The sequence below is a fragment of the Pleurodeles waltl genome, chromosome 9, assembly GCF_031143425.1.
Source record: "Pleurodeles waltl isolate 20211129_DDA chromosome 9, aPleWal1.hap1.20221129, whole genome shotgun sequence".
In the NCBI taxonomy this organism is placed as follows: domain Eukaryota; kingdom Metazoa; phylum Chordata; class Amphibia; order Caudata; family Salamandridae; genus Pleurodeles; species Pleurodeles waltl.
In genome coordinates this window covers 396,237,396-396,253,980 of record NC_090448.1, presented here as the reverse complement: position 1 = coordinate 396,253,980, position 16,585 = coordinate 396,237,396, and the positions used below count along the sequence as shown (strand labels likewise).

The 16,585-nt window shown below is 46.3% G+C and overlaps 1 protein-coding gene across 1 annotated transcript in view; it reads right to left on the bottom strand.

The window, feature by feature from the left end:
• The window catches only part of DNAJC4 (DnaJ heat shock protein family (Hsp40) member C4), a 425,931-nt gene that overhangs the window by 326,025 nt on the left and 83,321 nt on the right, over positions 1–16,585 (bottom strand). The window lies entirely within an intron of this gene.

Sequence of the window (16,585 nt, the reverse complement as noted above, 5' to 3'; positions counted from 1 at the left end):
CAGGGAGTCACTGCACCTCAGTGACACCCAGTTCCTGGTGCCGTGGAATCATAGTCTTGCCACTGTTACTGGAGGCTTCCGTCCATTTCTCCAAAGTACCTACACTGTCCCCAGACTTTCCCTGCTGTGCATGGGCAGAAACAGGCTCCGAACAATCTCTTCTGCCCACATGCACAAATCCATATTTATAATCCAGACTTCACTTCTCGGCGCACCGGGCTACCCCACAGTCTAATACTGTCTTGCTTGGCCTTAATTACCACCATATTACAAAACAGAAGTGCCCCAAACTCCCAATGTAACCAATTAAGGGTTGAGATCTGTTGCCTTCCCCACCATCCGTGAGACTGTACTCCCCACCAATGTCCAGACTGGTCAGATTTGCAGGCGGCCCCATAGGATATGGATTAATGTCCCAGCGTGACCAGTAGCCTCTCAGGCATTTTTCATTGTCCATTTACCTCATGAACCACAGCCCTTAGAATGTATGCCCGGCACAGTACCTTAAGCTGCACCAGATGGAATCCTGCCCTGATGGTCAACCAATATCATTCTTAGTAAATCATGTCCCCTACAAAAATTCGCACTGAGATGAGATATGAACACCATTCTACCTAGGACACGACAATATTACGTACATGGAGGTAGTTTGTAATACAAGCTGCATGAACCACAAAAATAAGTCAATAATAAGCACATGCAACCCATCTTGTCTTGGATTTGTTACACTCTTGCATGTTTTTCTCTGTTCTTCTTTTCATTATTCATTGAACATTAATCTATACTTGTACTCTTCACAGTGTTGGAATAAAAATAAAATGAAATGACAAACGTGCTGAATATATATAGCAACATAGATTGTTCTTAAAGAAAATACAAACAATTATGATTTTTTTTAAATCAGTATATCCACTTTGAAGGAAAGTCCACTCTTTCCGGCATGGTTACCCCCACTTCTTGCCTGCTGTTGGACTGTTTTCACTGTGATCCTGCTCTCTTCTCTAAATTTGGTTGTCTTGCTACTTCTTACACCGCCCAATTGGTATATTGGTGTACCCCTGTAAGTCCCTAGTATATGGTACTTAGGTATCCAGGGCATTGGTATACCCGGGGCCCCCCATGCGCTGCAGCATGTATATGCTACCCATGGGAGCCCATGCAAACTGTGTCAGCAGGCCTGCCATTTGAAGCCTATGTGAAAAGATGCATGCACCCTTTCACTGCTGGTCACTACACCAGGTCACTGTTAGTCACCCCTATGGTATGCCTTTTCAGCCCAAAGCACAGGCTGCAGGCCCCTGTGTGTGTGGACACTCCTGCATGAGCTGAGGTGCCCCTACGAACTCCAGTTCCAATTCTCTGGACTTCGTAATTGCAGGGAAGCCATTTTTGCCATGTATTGGCCACTGATCACTACCTGTGGTCCAGCTACATAATGGTAACTCCGAACCTAGGCATGTTTAGTATCAAATAGGTTGGAATAATATGCCAATACTGATTCCAGTATTGGTGGCATGATTCCATGCACTCTGGGGGTTCCTTAGAGGATCCTCCAATTCTGCTCCTACCAGTCTTACACCGTCTGCGGGCAGCCCCTCAGACACTATTCTGCCCTCCTGCTGCTTGACCAGCTCAAGATGGAGACAGCAGAACAAAGGATTTCCTGTAGGAAAGTGTTGCAAACGCCTCTCCTTTGAAAATAGGTGTTACTGGGCTGGAGAGTGGTAGCCACCCCATGCAACCAGTTTGCTTTGAAGGGCACAGTTGGTGTCCTCCTTGCATAATCCTGTTTCAACCAGTCCAGGGACCACTGGGTCCCTGCTCTAGCGTGAAACACACAAAGGAAAAGGGAGTGTTCAATACCCTGTCAAGCACCACCCCCAGGGTGTTGCCTAGAGCTCCTCCTTGTGGCCACTTGGTTCTGCCGTCTTGGAAACAAGATGTGCAGAGGCCTCTGGGAGCATCTGACTAGTCAGAGACCCCTCCTGATAGGTGGTCACTCCAAGGTGTGATCAAACCCCCTTTTTGGGCTAGTTAGGGACTCCCTTGAGGGTGAGTCCCCAGATTTGTTGTGCAAGATTCCACCAGGCTACTCTGCAAAGACCTCTTCTGCTCCTGGCCTCCAGAACCGCTGCTGGACAACACAGGAACCGAACAAGACTGCAACACCTGAGAAGTCTTCTCCTTGCAACATTGTTCCTGCAGCTCCTGTCAGCAATGTGCAACATTTCTTCAGCTGTGCATCCTCTGGAGTCAGCAAGACTTCAGCTGCACCAAAGAATCAAGATGGAATCTCCCTTGGATTGAAGGGGTCACTCCCCTGTATCTGCAGGCATCGAAGGCAACAATGTCCGGCTGGTGGGATCTTCTATCCTCCGGATCTGTGAAGATTCTCCAACACAGGTGGTGGTTCTGAAGGATCCCCTGGGTCCCCTCTGCCTTCTGTCCAATGTGGTAGAAGGTAAGCCCTTGCCTCTGGGACGGAATCCCTGTGCACCGCGTCTGTTGAACCAACCAAGGCTTGTTGACCCCTACTCCAAGGGATCTTCAGGCTCCAAGTAGCCCCAGCCCCCAGCACTCTACATCTGCAAGGACAGTCTCCTCTCCCGCTGCTCCACCGACATGGGACTCCTCTCCAGGTGTGCTGACTGGGCCTCACTGTGACTTACTGTGCCTGCTGCCAGTGGGTTGCTTGTGGGGGCTGCGACTGCTTCTGCAGGCTCTCCTGTCTTCTGAGGGTCAGCCCAAACTCCTTTCTAAGGGTCGAGGCCCCAGAATCTTGCTGGTCCTTCACAGGTCTGCAAAAATTCCCACAGCTCCTCTTGCATTTGCTTGTGCTTGTTGGTGGCCGTCCTAACCACTGACCCATCTGCGATCCAGCGACCATCAAGGGACAGCTCGTAGGTAACTTTAGGGACTCATCTGCATCTCCTGGACCCCACAGCTAGACTTCATCCATCACCGTTGACCTGGATCTTCAGCTGCAGAAGGGTGGGCATTGGCTCCTGTCCTACCTGGACACTCCTGTGTGGACTGGACTTGGTCCCCTTCTTTTCCAGGTCCTCTTCACCTAGAATCTGCCCTTGGGTTCTACTGGCCCAGTCTTGCTTCTGCATTTTCCAACCGTGACGTCGCCATGTTAGCCTATGGGAAAACCAGTTAACTTACCTCTCTGCACCTAGCCGCTGGGGATCTTCTAGGTACTTACCTTTTGGGGTTCCACTCTCTCCCAGTGCTTGTCTAACTATACCATACTCTCTGGGGGGAGGGGGCCTGTTCACATTCCATTTTATTAGTACATGGTTTGCCCCCACCCCCTTATAGGGCTCTTGCTAATTTATGCTCTTTCTAATTACTCACCTGTGTATATTTGGTGTGTTCATACTTCCAGAGGGAAGTATACCAATGGTAGTCTAGTTTGGTGTGCCTATAATAAAGTACATTTATTTTTGCAACACTGTGTGGTTCCTTTCATGTGTGATAAGTGACTGTGACTGTGTGACTACTGTGGTACTGCAAGTGCTCCACATGCCTTCTAGATCCGTTTTGGCTGTTCACCACAGCTACCATAGAGAGCCCTGGCTGTCTAGAAACTGTAACACTCACTAATTACTTGGTTTGCTTGGACCCAGAATAAGGTGTAACACCATAGGTGTCCACCACACACTGGGCCAGCTTTCTACACACTCTACCAACAAATCCTGCTATTTTTCAAACTTAGCACAGAAGTCCTTATGGCATATGTGGCATTGTCACTGCTGGTATAACAATCCTATTGGGAAGTGCTGAGACTGTCTCATTATTACATGAGCGCTCTGATGAGAAATGCTAGTACTACCCATTCCAACTATAGCAGATATTTTGCGTACTGCAGGTAGTATTACTACAGTAGCAACTCTGCCTAGAAGTGCTGTTAGTAACATTAGTAGTATAGCAGTCCGCCTAAGAATTACTTCTACTTCTCATTACAACTACTAACGTTCTACCGAGAAGGGCTGGTACTGTATACAAACAGAAGTGCAACTCTGCTAAGAAGTGCTTTCACTGCCCATGACACGAATAGAAACTCTGCTGAGTAGTGCTGTTATCAATAGAGGTATAGCAGCCCTCCTCAAAAGAGCTGTTACTGACCATTATAAGTACGGAAGTCCTACTGAAAAGGACTGGTGCGCTACACTACTAGAATACCAATTCCGCTGAGAAGTGCTGCTGCTGTCCATTAAAAGGGTAGAAACTCCCCTGGAAGTGCTGCGAGTAACACCAGAAGTCCAGTAGTCCTCATCAGAAGTACCATTACTGTCCATTATAAGAACATTACTCCTACGGAGGGGGCCTGGGACTGTACTCTATCAGACTAGAAACACTGCTGAGAAGTGCTGCCACTGTCCAGTAAAAAGATACAAATTCCTCTGAAAGTGCTGTAACATTAAAAGTCCAGCAGTCCTCTAGGAAGTGTTGTTACTGTGCATTACAAGTACGTACCTTCCACTGAGATGGGCTGCTACGTCTAGGGTAAACTACTAGAGGAGCAAATCTGGTGAGCAGCGCTGTCACTACCTATTGCAAAGATAGAGACTCTTTTGAGAAGTGCTTACACTGCCCATTACTGGTGTAACAGCCCATTTCAAACGGGATTTTCAAGGAATTTAGTCAGAGAGCGGAAGAGATTTGTTCTGCACATATGAAACATGTTACTGTAAATTTGCCACTGAAACCTCCAGGCCCCTTTGACAGGGCTAGTACAACCCAGAGGATGTGAAGGGCCGCATGCCTGGGCTGTAAAGTATGAAGTATTTCAGCATATGGTGTGTGGGCAGGCGACTACATAAACAGGAAGGCTATAAAAGTGACACTGAAAAGATGGCAGGATAGAAAGTGTTCCTGAGCCACTAGTAAAGCAACCGTGGGAGGCTGGGTAGCAGAGAAGTTGACCAACAAAAGATGTAAAGGGAGGCTCGTTGGCAGGGCTGTTAACATTAGGGTCAGGAGGATATTGAGGGGGCGTGGTGGAATGATTCCTGGCAGAAAGCCTTGAACACAAGGAAACGATTGTTCAGAAATGCTTGTGAGGGAACTTGGGCATAAGCCCTCACCATTACCACCTTCAGTACAGACCTTACCACTCGACACTCGGCTGGGCTGAAGAATTGTGTTTTCCACTATATATAAGCTCAGCCGGCCTGATATATTCATTATGTAATTTACTATTACCCCTTGGTCCTCCGTGTGAATTGAGAGTGAAGGTGTGAGTGTAATTCCCATTCTGCTCCAAATGACCAAACATGACAAAAACGGTGGTGGCAACAAGGGAGGAAGCTTCCTCCCATGAAAGTGGGTTCATTCAATGAAGTATGCACCCAACAAGAAAACTAATACCAAGGTGCCTCCGCCTGATTTTGTGATAGGTCAGGACCTGCATTAACAATTCACCCTCCAATTGAGCATTCAGAAAAGGTTGTTATTAGGATATCTGCCACTAAGCAGTGGGTGCCTTGTCTGTCCTCCACTCGGCTCGCCTGCCTCATTTAGAGGTGAGGAAATCATAAAGCTCCCGTGATACTTACAGAGGCACTTTTAGTGAAAAAAACAGACGAAAAATCAGGAAACTCTAAATAGGAAAGGCCGGCCACAGTTGGGATGGCAAGAGGCTGTGCCTCCGGCACCACATTAGGCTAGATCCAACCCTAGGAAAAGTGACAGTACTGAAGAGGGTGGGTAGTGAAGGGCTTTTTGGTCTTAAATGAATGGTTGGCCTTCCCAATTCCTCCCTCAGTGAACAGTTCAAAGACTGGGCTACAAAGATTCTGAGGTCAGGATTTCACCTCGCTTTCTACTGAGTGACAGTCAGGGCTATGAACATTCCCACCCAGCACTTACATAGGAGCGGACCAGTGCCGAGACCAACTCACAGTGTTGATGGCCCCTAGTAGTGACCCAGCATGTCTGCTCACTATTTGTTCTCTCCCTTGATTCCATGGCATTGTGTTTCCAGTGCGTGTGGGGCTATTCTATCCCCAGAGTGGTTGGGGGGGCCAGGGCCCTTAAGGGAACAATTCCCAGAGGCTTAGGCTCAGTTTGCTGTTAAATTGTCATGCTTCTTGGCTCCCCCTGTGGCCTGTCCAATCGTGCAGAAACCCTTTCCAGACACAGTTTCTCACCGACTTCCAGAACATAGAGTTCCAAGCAGACCTTAGATTTGTCTATTCACCCATCTGAGCAATCAGTCACCCTGAATACTCGCCGCCAGACCCCGAGCAGTTAATTAGTGTGTCCTCGATTGCTAGGTGATACAGTCCACTAAGGGGACCAAATGGAGCATACACACAGAGTGCACTCAACGTCCTAACATTGATATTCACCCCTCTAATTAGAAATCTGAGAAATACCATATACACAAAAATCATACACGATATTAGTGGGAGACTGGTACCAGCATAAACTGCCCGCGGCACACATGAGTTTCACCACATGGGCAAGCTATTTACAAATGAAGGAGCTGCACCAATACAAGCAGATGGAGGCTGGCCCAAGTGCTCTATAGGTATGTGAAGCACTGCCATGCTAGAGGCATAGAACCCATGCTCAAGCAGGCTCTGGGGCACTGACAAGGGTGTGCTTGAGAGCAGCAGGAGATAGCCTATTCTCCAGATGCAACAATTCACTAATAATGAAGGGAAAAGGGATAATTTGCCTATAACACTAGTTTTGCAGTTTTTTATCAACTAGTTTCAAACTTTATATATATTACGTCATTGAGGGCCTCGGATGGTGTCCTGTTTGGTCTACTCCTACTCTGTGAATTATGCAAACAAGTGACGGGAGTGATGCTTAAATTACTCTCAGCCACTGGTAATTACTTGGCTGGCATCACTGCATTCCAGTCCATCATTTTTTGCCCACAATGCCAGCAATATGCAAATCAGTGTTGATCCTACTACAGTAACAACAGACTTCCAAGACAGGTCCTCTCTGAACTGGAATGCAAGCAATCCAATACCGATTTTGCCCTTGTTGGGCTTCGTCCGTCAGGTACAGCTTGGTTCCAGTAGCAAAGCAAGCACAGGACCTGCATCTGGGCATACCTGTTGCACTTAGGGCATCGCATTTAAGTATACAAAGAAATGATAGGTGGGACACTTGAATTAATCTCTGCCAATGTTAGTTACTGGGGCCACTTCCGGGTCCACCTTTTTTGCCCACATTGCAAATTAGACACGGCTATCTGCAAACAAGCCTTGGCCATGCTACAGCAGCAACACTCCAGCCCAAGCTGCTGAGCTAGCCAAGTTTTTCCCTTGTTAGGGCTTGTTAGTTGGGTGCATCTTGGTTCAAGTGGCAAAGTGTGCACAGGACCCACGTCTGGGTATACCTGTCACACTTACAGCTAGCACTGAAGTATACAGAAAGGTGATGGGTAAGATGTTTTAATTAATCTCAGCCACTGGCAATTACTCGGGCCACACCCCAGCCCATCTTTTTTTGTCCACAATGCCACATCAGATTAGGCCTAAGTATATTTAAATTAACCTTCATCCTGCTCCAAATGGATCAGTCCAGCCAGCAATGATACCCACTTCTAGGAATCAGATTCACTACGCAGCACAGTACATGCGCGATTGCATGGGTCTAGCTAAACATTTAGTCAATTTGCAATCATGGGACACTCTCTTCTGAAAATTACCCAGGAGAATTTAAGGTCACCACAGCAGTTAAAAGCAGTGGTGAGTGCAATGAGTGGCCCTCATTCTGCGCCTGTGAGATTAGAGTACAACACAATGTTTTACAGTGGCTAAACTGCCTACATTTTGTGGGTAAAAGCCTAGCTTTTTAGAACATAGTAAAATTCTGTGCAGTGAGATACAGGGCACTTTTCTCATCTAAATGCCAAGGAGTTGGAGACAAGTCCTCTTAGGAAACAATTTCTCTTAGTGCACCATCTTGTAGACATTTGCTTATTGATCCAACCACCTCTAGTTCCGAACACCTCCAATAAAGCTCAAGAACTCACCCACTGGAGCTCTGAACCCCTCTGTGCCTCTCTGAAGGTTTCTGTATTTACTTCTATTCTACAGAAAACTGAAAGCATTACTACTTTTGTGACACTACTCAGTAAACCTGTTGCCTCACAACATGAACAACCCCCGTATGAGACACAATGCTGATACATTCTGATTGCCACAAGCAGGATTTTCTGGACAAAATGGGTTCAGGTTGAGACACTATTTAATGCTAGATAGAACTCTAGCATACACAAGACTCTTAAGTTGCAAGTGGCAGCATTTCGATCCTAAATGCATTTCTTTGGTTTGCCTCTTGATTCCACTCTTTACCTCACGCTGGGATTCTAGCCCCCCAAGCACGTCGTGATACCAACTTCAGAAAATGTGAACTAGCAGCACCTATGCTACTGTTGACTCCAGATTAAGCAAAGTTTCTCCTGTTTTCTTCAGGAGAGTAATCTCACTGACCCCGTGTGGAAATTCTGCCTGTTTCGAAGTAGTTTATGAGTAGAGTAGCTTTTGGGAGCAATTGCCTTGCTGCAAGCTTAGAGTGAGGCCTACTTTCCACCATGTAGCGAAGTGCTAAAAAATGAAAGGCGCCTCATATATATCAGTGTATTTAAGCAAATCACCACCACTGGAGTGTCCGTTTATACATTACAAAGGTTTGTATCCCTCCTTGTACAACACTGCCTCATTATAGTCACTGCCCAACCGAGCAGCAGTTTTCCATTTACCAAGAAAGCTTGCACGCTGAAATACACATGTTCCAGCCTGGATAGTTCTCTGAAGTTCACTAGAGATGAGTTCATGGTACAGGGGGGGGGGCAGAAAAACTGAAGTTCAAACAATGTCGGTTTAATCTAATTTGGAGTGTGAGTACTGTCTCCCTGAAACTCTTCCCTAAATGGAAGACCCAAGAGGCCTCCACAAGATTTTTAGCGAGAGGTACACATTTACTTCCTAGAATGAGCAGCTACAAAAAGCTTTCTCCTGTATCACTGAATCGGCCTTGACGGCACACCAACCGGCAAGCACTCCTTCAAAAGTAGAACCACCGTCAGCCCCGGTCTAGCCACACCAGCCTCTCCAGCCCCAAAGAACTGCTGCCTATCCAAATTACAGCCTAGTCATAGAGGAGAACTGATAAGCTGAACATCAACACAAGAAGCAACATGTACAGGTGAGGGTGAGGAAGAGGATGGTGATTCAGCATAAACAACACTTCCACTATACCAACAACCAAATAACTTTCACCAGGAGATGGTGTATCAATGTAACAGAGTATCCCGGGTGACACATCACCCAGATCTGGTAGCCCCCTTAGTGTTTTGCTGTTGTATGCAAGTTAGACCTGCCATTCTTAGGGTGGTCTTGCCACTGGCTTTTTGCATTTCCCCTCTTGTTTTGTTGCTGCATCTTTTTGCTGGCCTTAGGACTCTGAGCACAACCCAGTAACTGCTAACCAGTGCTAAAGTGCATGCGCTTCTCGCCTAAACATGATAACATTGGAGTATCTACAACTGGCATATTTAATTTACCTGTAAGTCCCTTGTAAAGTGGTATACCATATACCCATGCCCTTTAAACTAAATGCTACTAGCAGGCCTGCAACACTGGTTGTGACACCCAAAACAGGCTTGCCACTGCAGGGCCTGTGTGTGTGTGTGAGCTGTGTGTGCCGTTTCACTGCTACTTCAATATGCCATTTAAAATCTCTTGCCAAGCCTTAAACTCCCCTTTTCTTATATGTGTCACCCCAAAGTTAGGCCCTAGGTAGCCCACAGGTCAGGATGCCATGTAAGTAAAAGGCAGGACATGTACTTTTAAGTTTTACATGTCCTGGTAATGAAAAACTCCCAAAGTCATTTACCGTTATTGTGAGGCCTGCCCCTCTCATAGGCCAACATTGGGAATTCCTTAAAATACTTCTAAGCCGTAATTCCTGATCAGAGAGGAGTAGCTGTGTCATGTTTGGTATCACTGGATTGGTAATAATTTCTTTTTACTGGTAAAGGCAGATTTATTATTACTATTTTAGAAATGCCAGTTTTAGAAAGGGGACATTTCTCTGCTCTCGCTGCCCTACAGCCGGTCTCTATTAAACGTCAGGCCTGGGCTGGGCAGCAGCTACACTTGTGCATTCCCTTAAGACACCCACAGCACAGGATACTCAACTGCATGTGCCTTCATCTGCATACTGATGGGTCTCCCTGGGGAGGCGGTTAGGAAGGGCTCACACTTAGACACTTCAAAGGGTAGTGGCCTGAGCCCACAAAAAGGTGCTGATGAACTCCCACTGCTAGTCTGGAGTCGAAGCTGGGCTGAAAGCTGTGCACTTAGGAGAAACTTTCTAAAGTCATCCTCCACATCAAAGGCACTTTTTGGTATAAGTACTGGGTCCCTGACAACCCTAAAATTAGCATGTTTCTGGACTTAAACAGAACCCTGCTAGAGTGAAGGCTGCTGTGCTAAAGTATTGCCACTCTGAAGTGCCTGACTTTTTTAGGGAACTGCTGTCCTGCTTTGCTGAGCTCCCCTGCTGACCTCTGTCCTGCAATAAGGAACCAAGAACTAAGCTCCAGAGCGGCTCCAAGGGCTTGTCCCCTATTCTACTCGGGATCTCAGGGACGACAAAGATCTTGAGACTGGTTTGACTGCGGCTCATCGCACCATCTTACCCTGTCTCCAGCATCCACTTGGCACTAGTGCCTCAAATTGTAAGCTGGTGCTGCTGGGAAATGAGCACGGCGCGTAAGCCCCGTGTAATTGCGCGTTTTACAAGCCTACATTGGCTTATCCCTCTAAGACAAAGCTACTGGCACTATCAACCTTCATGCTTGTCGGAGTTCCTGACTCCACATTCTGCAAGGCCCCACCAAAGAAAACCCCTCTCCAGTGCGGCCCCTTCTGCCTTTCATCACTGAGGAGCTGTGCCTGCCCGCAGCCGCAGCGAAGGAAACCTCCAGCGCGGCTAATGCGGCTGAGCCTGGTGCCAAGTGATGTAGACATCCAGATTTAGTGCACAAGAACACTAGCGGTTTGCCCAGACCACGGCCGTGAGTGCTCACCTGGGTGTAAAGACCACCTACATCAGGACCCGAGTGGTCCAAGCATAACGTACAATGCTCCTCGCCATTTCGGAAACATACTTTCTGGACACCCGCAGGATTCCCTGTATTGATCACGTCAAAAGAGTGCTGCTAGCCAGCTCCAGAGGCTGGCCAAAGAATGGCATGTCGCACAAACTGCAGAAGCAGAAGACCCCATGGGAGAGAAAACAGCAACAACTCTCGCAGGGATACTTTTAGCGCAAGAGGGAAAGAAGGAGACGAAGTCTCTTGAACATCAGGTCATAAACACATGCTGGAAGCGCAGCCTACAGCGCACACAAGTTAAATCCCCATACTCACCGAAGATCCCGCAGAGGTACCTGACCCTGCTCTCCGGAGGGAGCTCCATAATGGGGATTAAAAAACTACAGACGTATGGTGTCACCATGATAGGAGAGCTCTTCAGGAACGGAGAGCTCGTGACATACACAGACATGATGGCACATTACGGAATACCACCCGGGATGTTCCTCATGCACAGATCCCTGGTAGCTTTAATACAACGACATTGGAAGAAGGGACTAAGGGAACCACCTACACACGCTGGATGCCACATCATCTGTACAATAGGGGGAGACTAAAAGGTAGTATCAACGATTTACAAAACACTACAAACAGATGCACTAATCCTTCTCGAAACGCTAAAAACCTTATGGCAAGCTGACATTGCGGAAAACATAGATGACGAGCGATGGGGAAACATCACGGCCCAGGTCTACAAAGTATCCAGAAATGCCCGGTTCAAGCTGATAAACATATACATATATCACAGAGAATACCTTAGCCCTGCCAAAATAGATTTAATGTACAACAACACAAAAAGCGCATGTCCTAGATGTGCAGAGCTAGGGGCAGACCTAATACACATGCTATGGAACTGTGAAGAGTTAAAACAATACCGGGAAGAGGTAATACGACACCAAGAAGGTTACGGGCAGGAAACTGGCGACCACCCCTGCAGTAGCATTGTTGGGAAGCTTTCCCAGACCTCACTCAAAGAAAGCAACAACTAAGTTCATAGACCTAGCACTGATTCTAGCACGAAGGGAAATCACAATGCTTTGGAAGGACCTTAGGGGCCCAAGGGCGCTTAGATGGAGGTGCACCTTAGCTAAATGGGCTGAAGCAGAAGGGGAGGCGTTACGCCAAGAAATGGCAACAGGATTGGGAAGTGCAGAGGGGATCCAGCAATGGGATAGTCTACTAGACCGCTTAAAAGACCCAATAATTGACTCACTGGAGCAAAACACATCATCGGAGGAATCGGACGCGGCTGAGAACAATGGTACTAACCTGCAAAGAGACTAGCATCATACCAGACAACTAACAGATTAACTCAGAGTGGCAATGCCTGGGAGGAAGGAGCACAAGGATCTGAGCTGAAAAAAAGTATTGGGTGGGGGGAGGGAGTTGAGGGAAAGGCAGTTAATTGAATGTGTGTTGGAAACAATAACAATAAAAACATATTTAAAAAAAGAAAAAATCAAAAGTGTGCTGCTCGCAAACTCCCGGGTGGGAGCCCTAATCATAGTATGAGAAGCACACCGGCTTCTAGAGCTACAGGATTATCAATGCTTTAGCAAAAGTTGATATTTTAAAGCACTACTTTTTATTAATTTAAAAAGTGAAATATTTTGAGATCTACTGACTGGAGTATTGTCGCTTTGGTCTTATTTTTAACAGATAAATATTGTCTATTTTGCTAAAACAGTTTGGAATCTTTTTGTGGAGTTTTCATTGTGCTGCCGTGTGTGTGTTGCACAAATTCTTTACATATTGCCTCTAGTTTAGCCTGACTGCTTTGTGCCAAGCTACCAGAGGGTGAGCACAGGTAAACTTCTGGTGTGTTTCTTACTTACCCTGACTAGGACTGTGATCCCTACATGGACAAGGTGCATACCTCTGCCAGCTTGAGAACCAATTTCTAGAAATGCTCATTGTTAGACCTGGCATCCTTGGCATGGTTTCCCCTATCTTTTCGCCCCTGGTTCCTTTATTTTTGACTGTGTGCTGGACTTTGTTTTTGCTGTTTTTTGGTACTCTGGGCACTTTACCACTGCTGACCAGTGCTAAAGTGCAAGTGCTCCCTGTATAAATTGTGATTGTGATTGGTTATCCCTGATTGGCATATTTGATTTGTTAGTAAGTCCCTATTAAAGTGCATTGGAGGTGCCTAATGCCTTTAAATCAAATGCTACTAGTGGGCCAGCAACATTGATTGTGCCACCCACTAGCAGCCCTGAAAATATGTCTCAGACCTGCCACTACAGTGTCTGTGTGTGCAGTTTTACACTGACAATTCGACCTGGCAAGTGTACCCACTTCCTAGGCCCAATCCTTCCCTTTTACTACATGTCGTCACCCCTTAAGCAGGCCCTACGTAGCCCTATGGGCAGGGTGTTTTACATGTCCTGATGGTGAAATACTGCCAAATTCAGTTTTCACTATTGCAAGGCCTCTCACTCTCAGAGATTAACATGGGGACTGCCTTTAAATATATTTTAAGTGCAGTTTCCCATTGGGAGCAGATAGAGAGTTTGGGGTCTTTGAACTCACAATTTAAAAATACATCTTTTGGTGGAGTTGGTTTTTAGATTGTCTGTTTGAAAATGTCAAATTTTAGAAAGTGGGCATGTTCTTGCTTAACCATTCTGTGCCTCTACCTGCCTGCGGAATCCACGTCTGGGTCAGGGTGACAGTTGGGCTGTCTGTGATATCCCTCTAGACAGTGACAGAAAGTGAGCTGAGGTGTGTCCTGCATATCCTTATGGGTCTTCTTTGGCTAGCGGGGAGGGAGGAGCTGACACCTGCACCTGAAAGGGCTGTGCGTCTCCTCACACAATGATGTCTTCAATCCCCTGGAGTATGTCTGGAGCCAGGCCAGGGTATGGCAGGATCTTGTGAACAACAGAGACTTTCCTTTGAAGTTTGCTTACTTCAAAGGCCAAAATGAGTATAAGTAGTGGACCCAAAATCCCAGATTTTTAGAACCCTTCTGGATCAAGAGGAACCTCTGCCAGGGAGAAGAGCTGGAGGAGGCGGAGGAGGAGGAGTGCCCCTTAGCTATGTGTGCTTTGCTGGGGTGGCCTGCAGTTGCTGCTTCTGCCCTAAAGAGGTCAAAGACTGGACTTTGCTGTGCATCCTGCTTCTGAAGTCTCTGTAAGGGCTTGGACTGAGCTTGCCACCTGTTAAGAAGTCTCAGGGACATCAAAGACTTCCTCTGCCAGCACCTGGGCTCTCTTCCTGAGACCTCCTGACTTAGCAAGTTGTGCCACATCCATTCCCTGGGCCCCTAGAAGAAGAAGCTGGCAGAATATCCACAAACTGGTGCCGACGGCAATAAAATTGAGCGCCAGTGAAATCGACACATCACCAGCTCAGTGTGGATTCATCCCTGCTGTGCATCCAGATTTTCCACACATTGTCCCTGGGTGTCAAAATCTTCAACATCACAACACGGACCCGAGACTGCTGGTCGGGAATCCAACACATCGCTTACCCGGCACAGAAAGAATCAATGGATGGCCTCACTTGCAAGCTTTTCCGACGCTCGCTCGCCCGTGCAGCTTTATTTTTGATGCATACCAGGTACTTTGCACTAAAACAACAAATCCATTGATTTCTATTGATTAAGACTCTTTACTATAAAAAGTCATACCTCTGCTTGTGTATGTTGGATTTCTGTTGTTATGGTCTTGTTTGATTTAGATAAATATTGGCTATTTTTTTAAGCTGGTGTGGTGTCCTTTTGTGCTGTTTTCACTGTGTATGTTGGTACAAATACTTTACACATTGCCTCTGAGATAAGCCTGGCTGCTTGTGCCAAGCAACCAAGGGGATGAGCAGGAGTTATCTGAGCTGTGTATATCCCTTACCCAGACTAGAGTGAGGGTCCCTACTTGGACGGGGTGTAGACTGACTGCCATGTAGAGACCGCATTTCTAACGCTCATCATTTTCCTCTTTTCAGTAAGAGCTTGCATCTCTAGACCTCCACCAAATTAAACTAGGTGAGGTCTAGGACTTTGTCACTCCTCCCAGTATATGTGAATGTACACTACTGTACCACCACAACCTTCACGGAAATTTGGTTGACGTGAAGCTCCAAGGTCAATGATCTGTGCTACAGGGATCTAAAATCCTATGGAGTTCTACCAGCGAATTGGGGTCCCCAGACCTAAAAGTAACAGCATCTTTAGTCAATCAAGGTTTGATGGTGTGACTGGCACTATCCACAGACCTTTGCTGGTTCTCCTGCAAGCTCTTGACTACAGCTGTCGGGCACCAGGTATCTGTGAAGCCAAGGGGAATCAGAAAATCCTGCCCATCAACATCTAGAATTCAGAGGCAGGCAAATTTGTCTCCTGATGGCCCCTAATTGTAAAGTACCAGAACGAGCAGGTAACTTAAGCAATCGGAAAAGTTTGACAATGATGGACAGCAGTCACAGATACAGCATTGTTTCTCCTCTTCGTGGCTACCAGACGTTAGTATGAGCTAGCCAAGGCCTAAAAACACAAAAAGAGGAAATAATTTGCACCTACTTGATTTATCTCTCTTAAAGTAGGTGTGAAAAGGCAGGCGAGAAGGGAAAGTAATACTTTCAGCATTGATTCTTCCCACTACCCCAATAAAACCCCAGAACCACATTTTCATGACAACAAATTGGTTGCATAAACTATCTCTCTATATGACATTGGACTAAAGACAGCTCAAGAGCTATCTATGACGCTGAATACAAGCCATAAGAAAAAACGAACAAATAGAATGATAATATGTCATTCATTTCCACATGTTAATAGTGAAGATCACGAATACAAACCAAAGATTACTCTTGCCTACTTGCCCAAGTCCCATTCATTTCACTCATATTGGTATGCTCTGCCTTTATGTCAAAGCTATTTTGAGAAGTACCTTTACAGTAGTTAGGGCTTAAACCTTCTGATGTTTCTGGTAGTGGTTAAGTACATGTGATGTTAATGTGCTAATTAAAATAGAAGTTAATATATTCTTCATCAATTTGCATACATTGCGAACCAAAGCAATTTGCAAAGGGGCATCAAAGAGGTGTTCCTCCTCCCTAGAAACCTGTATACTAATGCATTATTGGTTTCAGACCATCTTATGATTACAAACCATGGTATAAGTACCAACAGCTGCAAGCATTCGTAAAGTGTAACCTGTACATTTCTTACATCTTCCTCCCTTTGTGCGTAGGTCACGGTAGTCCAATGGATCCGCTCAACATCTGTCCCTTTCACTCTGTGACATTTTTTGTGGGGTTGTGAGTTTTGACCCTTGCCCCTTTATGAGACAGGGTCATCATTTCGGCACACTGCAAATGGAAAGCTGAGAAGGAGGTATGCTGTCAAGTGCAGGCCTTGTCCAAGCATTCGCTCCTGTGTGCAATGAAGTGCACAATCGCTTCCTGATGTATTAATATTAATGAGGCTGGCGGTTTGGGCCTCACTGT